Raw genomic sequence first — 8,003 nt, 5'->3', positions numbered from 1 at the left:
TGTTTTACTTAAACAATAAATGCTTCTTCTGTACTTAAATTTCCTTTAAGAAAGTTTTATTTATCCAATAGTAGGGAGCCTTAACTTTTTCAAATACAGCAAAATGTTTTTGTACAATATGTGCAATTTTCTTCTTTCTGGAAACACTATAAATACTTTTTCATTTAATCTTAATTGTTCACACTCCAAGGGTATTTCCTTAGTTATGTCATATTATCTAGGTACTATTTTTGTAGTATTTCATTGACTCCATTTGTTTTGTCATAACCAGAATATCATGAAATCCAATACTTAAACAATTCATACATTGAAAGTATGCCTATTTTCCCACTTGAATTGTTAAATTGTTTACTCCAGCATCATTAAGTATTCCTCTAACCTGATATACTATTCTTTGTTCCAGCACCTCAGGTGTCAGCTGTATATGAATTGCTTCTACCACAACACTGGCTGAGTGACAACAAAAATGAGGGTCTCAGTGTGATATTAATCCTTCAATTTTCTGTGTCTTTTTCTAAAGCAAGATGTAGTTCTTTTTCATATTCTTGTGGCAGTCTCAGAATTAGAACCTGACAGGTATCTTTAATTGGTGGAACAAAAGTGAGAAATATTAATATAACATAAAAAGAGAGCACAGGGGCTCAGCAATAAACCATCCAAATGGTTCCAATACTGACAGATGTGTCTGACAGAACATATACAAATATATCCATCATGTTAGTATTCATGTATCTGCCTGAAGATCTATGGCTGTGACCATGTCCATGGTCACTGGGACCATCATATGTTGTGACTGTGATAAGATGAGTGACAGCTTCCTTGAGAAGCTCCATGGGTATGATAAAGTCACAGATACTATCAGCTCTCCAACTGAGACTGGAGTTAACATGTGCTTGTCTAATTTAGACACAAACTCCATAAACACACACAAAAAGTGATTACTATTATAAAAAGACTATTAATAAATACAGAGAGAATTTCTATTTGGCCAAATCCATAGGATAAAATCCTATTTCCTTTCCATCTACTCATTAAGGCTGCACAATGTCCCATGACCAAAGCAAAGCAGTGAAAGAGCATATGAAGTCCATCTGAGATCAGACCCAGACTAGTGGTCAACATGTCATGGGAATCGAGAAACCAAGATGGCAGCATAGGTTAACCCCTGAGATTGCTGCCTCGAACAACCACTTCAAAAAACAACTAAAAGACGGAACGGACATCATCCAGAACCACAGGAAGGCTGGCTGAGTGGAAATTCTACAACTAGGAGGAAAGAGAATATCATACCCAGACTCAGAGGAGGCGCAGTGCTGAAGTGAAATACAAAGGTGCGGAGTGCACACGGAGAGGGATGGAGGAGGAGGGCGCGGTTGTTGTTTTCAATCGGGAGGGAGTTTCAGACTCTGAGCTCCAGATCCAGGCGAGTCTCTAGGGACCCAGACTCAAACGGGAGAAGCGGGACTGTCTGGCTTCAGTCGGAACTCGAAGGCAGCTTTCTCTCCAAGGTTTGCAGCCATTGCTGGGACTCTGTGAGGCAGAGCCCCTAGGGACGGAACTGAGAGCACCATAACTGCTCGCTCCAGCCGCCCTGTAGATCCCCAGGGACCCACTCTGCCCAAGCCCTGCACAGAGCCATTTGCCAGATAGCCTCAGGCAAATGCTAGATTAGCACCGCCCTAGAGATCCAGCACAGAAGCTCTCCCACTGCAGACACAGCTGACTCTCATAGCCAGTTAGCCTGGAGGTCAAATCACCCCTGGTATTTCCGACAACAATCAAGGCTTAACTACAACAAGACTACGCACAAAGACCACTAGAGGGTGCACCAAGAAAGCATAAAAAATGCGGAGACAAAGAAACAGGACAAAACTGTCAATGGAGGATATTGAGTTCAGAACCACACTTTTAAGGTCTCTTAAGAACTGTCTAGAAGCCGTCGATAAATGTAGTGAGATCCTCAAGAAATCTAATGAGACCCTCGATGTTATGATAAAGAACCAACTAGAAATTAAGCATACACGGACTGAAATAACGAATACTATACAGGCTCCCAACAGCAGACCAGAGGAGTGCAAGAATCAAGGCAAAGATTTGAAATGCGAAGAAGCAAAAAACACCCAACCAGAAAAGCAAAATGAAAAAATAATCCGAAAATATGAAGATAGTGTAAGGAGCCTCTGGGACAGCTTCAAGCGTACCAACATCAGAATTATAGGGGTGCCAGAAGATGAGAGAGAGCAAGATATTGAAAACCTATTTGAAGAAATAATGACAGAAAACTTCCCCCACCTGGTGAAAGAAATAGACTTACAGGTCCAGGAAGCGCAGAGAACCCCAAACAAAAGGAATCCAAAGAGGACCACACCAAGACACATCATCATTAAAATGCCAAGAGCAAAAGACAAAGAGAGAATCTTAAAAGCAGCAAGAGAAAGAAACTCAGTTACCTACAAGGGAATACCCATACAACTGTCAGCTGATTTCTCAACAGAAACTTTGCAGGCCAGAAGGGAATGGCAAGAAATATTCAAAGTGATGAATGCCAAGAACCTACAACCAAGATTACTTTATCCAGCAAAGCTATCATTCAGAACTGAAGGTCAGATAAAGACCTTCACAGATAAGAAAAAGCTGAAGGAGTTCATCACCACCAAACCAGTATTATATGAAATGCTGAAAGGTATCCTTTAAGAAGAGGAAGAAGAAGAAAAAGGTAAAGATACAAATTATGATCAACAAACATGCATCTATCAACAAGTGAATCTAAGAATCAAGTGAATAAATAATCTGGTGATCATAATAGAATCAGGGACATAGAAAGGGAATGGACTGACTATTCTTGGGGGGGGAAAGGGGTGTGGGAGATGCGGGAAGAGACTGGACAAAAATCGTGCACCTATGGATGAGGACAGTTGGTGGGGAGTGAGGGCAGAGGGTGGGGCAGGAACTGGGAGGAGGGGAGTTATGGGGGGAAAAAAGAGGAACAAATGTAATAATCTGTACAATAAAATTTAATTTAAAAAAAACACATGTCATTGAATAATTCCACAAAGGTAAAAAGCATATTCAAACATAAAGTAAATGGACTTCCTACAGTCATTCCCCTCAAGAATTTTCTTCGTTAATAGACCTAGGGATCCATTGGGAACTGTGCTGAAAAGCATCACCCATCCTCCTATATAATAAAGAAGCAATATGCAAATTGACCCTCACTCCATCATTCATCACAAGATGGCTGCAACCACAGCGGAGGCGGGGTTCCCATAAAGAGCCATAATGAGTGCTAAGCAGGGACCTGAGGCTGCGTGGTGCCGGGCCTTGGTGGGGGGCCTGTGGCTGTGCACCCCGCCACCCAGTAGGGTTTGATGAGGGATCACAGGCTGTGCCCCCCCCCACCTGGCAGGGCTTGATGGGGTACCTCAGGCCACATCCCCTGCCTGATGGGGCTTGACAGGGACCTCAGGTTGTGCCCCCTGCCTGGTGAGGCTTGATGCGGGAACTCAGGCTGTGCCCCCCACTCCAGTGCCAGGCCAGGGGACCTGAGGCTGTACCCCCCACCTGGCGGGGCTTGACAGAGATGGGGATGGCTGTGTCTCGATCTCGCCCAATGGGGGTGGAGCCAGCCGGGTCTGGGTCTTGAGCGATTTTGAGATGCATGCAGGTGGGCAGGGACTTGACTCCAGGGCCCGTGGCATGCCCCAGACTCTGACAGGAGGAAGATTTTCAGATACATTTTACTAATTTTCTTTCATCTCTGACACTTCTATCATAGAGAAAGAGCAAATAGCAATATTAAAATATTTCCTCTAATTAATTCCCTTTTAATGTGCATGAATTTTGTGCTCCGGCCACTAGTAAAGTTATAGAGGTTTATTAAGGAGAATATCTAATTAAACTACTTTCTGTCTTCTAGAGGGAGATGACAAGATGTTAGCAGACAAAATAAATAATGTAGTGCTCACTACCAAACTTCTGGACAGGTTGTGTTCAGTGTTTTCTGGTGTGTTGCTCTGTTATTGGATGAATCCAAAAATTTCCAAAAAGTTGAGCGCTAACAAAAATGCATAAGGATCCATAGTAGGCACATTTAGAAACTTCAATTTTGACTGAATAATGGAATCTACATAGAAAATAGAGGATCATGACAAAAATGATAATCGTTGTTAAAGGCATAATGAGAGAAAACCAAGACTTGAGTGTACTCTCAGTTGTCAGAGAAAGAACAATAACCTATGGGCACAAGGGAAGCATGGAGACAAGATGGGATAAAGTTCGGAGATGTTTGGCTCTACCAACATCAATAGAAAGCTTTCTGGAAGCTGTATGAAAACCACCTTTACAACACAAAACCAGTACTAGCAAAAATACTCCACCCTGGTGATCAGCTACCCCTAAGACTTTAATGGCTGTGTAAAGCATGTGAATTAGAGCACTGTCATGATGTCCTGCAGGGTGTTCAGCTATTTTAGCCATGAGATAATTGTGTAGAAAAGCAATAGGCAGATCACATCAATAATGAAAAAAGCAGCCCCCATAGTCTTTGCTGGTCCTCCTCCAGAACTGTTGTTGGTGGAAATAGGGTTCTTCCATTATGTCATGAGAAAAGCATTTCAGGGACTTACACATGGGAGGATGAGGTGCAGTGGTAAGGGTTTTTGGAGCTGGAGCAAACACAAAGGACTGTCCTCATATTCCCAGTGTCTCATCCACCACCAGGAGGCTCAGCTCATTCCCACTGCTGAGCCCATGTTCTTCACAGAGCCCAGGTTCCAGCAATTCTTTGCCATTAGCCTGGAATTTGCAGGCCACCAAAAGCTTTCATAGTTCAGTTCAGTCCATGTGAAAGCTTAGTCCAGCTTAGTCTCTGTCCCTGACCAGCTAACTTAGTCTCTATTCCTGCTGCACCCAGACCAGCATTGGAGCTGCACTTGGAGCCCATACTTGGGCTTGCTTGGCTGCCAGAACCAGACAGCTGCTACATACCCAAGCTGGGATGTGTGCTGCTGCTACATAGAGAGAATGCATGAAGGGGCAAACAAACAGGAAAACACATGCTACTGAGAGGCCAATGTTAAGCTTTGATTATATTACCTCAGGTTTGGGATGGAGTAAGCTTTCTTTCAAACTAACCAATCTCTTCTGGTTCTTGGGGGGTAATTATGTTTGGTCGTCCCTCTATCCAACCCCTTTCCTAGATCTTCCAGGATTGTGTCCCCTACCCAATCTGATTCCTGTACCAGATTAGACACCTCCCCTTTATGGTGGTCATCTTGTCTCATACTGCAGGTGGCACAAAGTAGAAGGACCACTCCTGCACCATCTTGACTTTTACTGAATCCATTAGAGGAATTTCTCTTTCATTGGTTCTGCTCCTGCACACCCCCAAGTTTGGAAAATCGTCTTTCCATTTTACACCTGGGAGGGGGCAGGCAGAGGGATGTTAATCCCCTTACCAGGGATTCAGCTATCCCCTGGAGTGTGTGAAATGGTAACTTCCATACCTAACCCTCATTAAGTATAACTTCCAGACACAGTCATACTCAATCAGTCTAGATCCCTTTTTTTTTTTTTTTTTTTTTTTTTTTGCTAACTCCTAGCTAACAGAAATAGTGAACGAAACACTGAGTAGTGAGATAACAACAAATATCACTATGTTCAAACAGTAGCAAACTCCTTATTGTTCCAAAAGACAGGCCAAAAATCCACAGCAATTGCATACTTAAATATTTTGATCAATTGGTGTTTGGCAATATTTTTTCCAGAACAAAATGGCTTTAGAAACAAAACAAAACAAAACAAAAAATGCAATTCCAAGTTTTAATATAAAAATAAACTAAACAATGTGAACTATTTTTAGGAGATCATATTGAAACAAGACACAATGGGTCCAAGGCTGCCTGTTACTACTTGAGACAAATTAAGCAGAGACAGGGTTGACGCATATATGAGCATTTATTCCAATACTTCCGGCAGTATGGGAGAGCAGTCGGTTACCCTGGAAATTCTGCTCTGACCACCCTTGGCAATTGGCTGATTATACACATACATGACGAGAAGATAGCTACATGCAGCTACAAGCTGCAAGTGTAACATGGAAAGGGGAGGGGAGGGTCTACATCCTGGCCTTCAGGAGCTCAAAGTCTGAAAACACAGTGGTTAATCTTCTATGATGTTACAAACAGCTCAGCCTGTTCCTGGGACTGAAGAATGGACAGGATTCCTGAGAAAAGCTCCCAGAGGGGGTAAGGATCCAGGTGCAGCAACCAAATCAAAGTGTGTCCTGTCCTTAGTCTGTTCTCAAAAATGTATTTCTTTCCTGAGTAATGGACCCATTGAGGCATCTTATCCTTTTACAGCTTTGATTCATCCTCCAGTTTCCCAGGGTCTGTAAGAAAACTTCTTATCTATAGTTAGTAAGGTGAATAATTATTGAACAACTGTGGCTCTATTCTTATTATGTGCCCTTTCCCACTATCATTTCCCCTCTATTAATATTATCATCTCATATCTATGAGATTATTTTTATATGGAAGGTGTCTTGTTGAACTGTATTAGTCCTGGCCTATTATATTTTCCCCGATGAATTTTGGCTCTGAATCCTTTCAGGAAAAAGCGGTGTTGGGTCTCTTCTGTAACTGCTTTCTGCCGATGTGGGTGGATTCCTGAAGACCTCCCTATCTGACAAGTGAATGAGGTAGCCAAAAGGGTGAAAGAGGTTTTAAGTGAAGCCAATAGAGCATCCATGTTTCATTGACACAATTATAAGTCTAAACTCTTGAGTCTTATTTTTAGGACATACTGATGTTGATGGCTTCTACAGTGAGGCCCATACTGTGTGAGTAAGCAATCATGTAAATAGGTATACATTTTATAAAACAGAAAAACACAAAACATAAAGATTAATATATATACAGTATATAAACCAGATGAGAAGATTTCTGGATATAAGGCTTCCGCTGGAATGAAATCATACAGTGACAATCTGATATATTGTCTGCAGTTAGAATATTTCTTTCTTTTTTTCTTTATTGCTTAAAGTATTACAAAGGGTATTACATATGTGCCCTTTTTTTCCCTCCGCCCTTGACAGTCTCCTAGCCTCCTCTATCCCCCAGTGTCTTATGTCCATTGGTTATGATTATATGCATGCATACAAGTCCTTTGGTTGATCTCTTACCCACTCCCTCCTGCCCCTCAACCCTCCCCGGCCTTCCCACTGCAGTTTGACAATCTGTTTGAGACAGCTCTGCCTCTGTATCTATTATTGTTCAAAAGTTTATAATGGTCTCTATTATCCATGAATGAGTGAGATCATGTGGTATTTTTCCTTCATTGACTGGCTTATTTCACTTAGCATAATGCTCTCCAGTTCCATCCATGCCGTTGCAAATGGTAAGAGTTCCTTCCTTTTTAGAGCAGCATAGTATTCCATCGTGTAGATGTACCACAGTTTTCTAATCCATTCATCTACTGATGGGCACTTAGGCTGTTTCCAGATCTTAGCTATGGTGAATTGTGCTGCTATGAACATAGGGGTGCATATATCCTTTCTGATTGGTGTTTCTGGTTTCCTGGGATATATTCCTAGAAGTGGGATCACAAGGTCAAATGAGAGTTCCACTTTCAGTTTTTTGAGGAAACTCCATACTGTCTTCCATAGTGGCTGCACCAGTCTGTATCCCCACCAGCAATGCACAAGTGTTCCTTTTTCTCCACATCCTCTCCAGCACTTGTCGTTTGTTGATTTGTTGATGACAGCCAGTCTGACAGGTGTGAGATAGTACCTCATTGTTGTTTTGATGTGCATCTCTCAGATGATTAGTGACTTTGAGCATGTTTTCATATGTCTCTTGGCTTTCTGAATGTCCTTTTTTGAAAGGTGTCTATGTAGGTTCTTTGCCCATTTTTTGATTGGATTGTTTATCTTCCTTTTGTTAAGTTGTATGAGTTTCCAATAAATTTTGGAGATTAGGCCCTTAAAGATATGACATTGGCAAATA

The 8,003-nt window shown here is 41.9% G+C and overlaps 1 pseudogene; it reads right to left on the bottom strand.

The window, feature by feature from the left end:
• Positions 1-208: 208 nt before the first annotated feature.
• LOC132223536 (proton-coupled zinc antiporter SLC30A5-like) lies at positions 209-3,174 on the bottom strand (annotated as a pseudogene).
• Between the last annotated feature and the right edge of the window lie 4,829 nt (positions 3,175-8,003).

Source organism: Myotis daubentonii, chromosome X (genome assembly GCF_963259705.1).
Source record: "Myotis daubentonii chromosome X, mMyoDau2.1, whole genome shotgun sequence".
NCBI lineage: Eukaryota > Metazoa > Chordata > Mammalia > Chiroptera > Vespertilionidae > Myotis > Myotis daubentonii.
The sequence above is the reverse complement of the archived record's forward strand: the minus strand, read 5'-3'. Positions and strand labels throughout refer to the sequence as shown.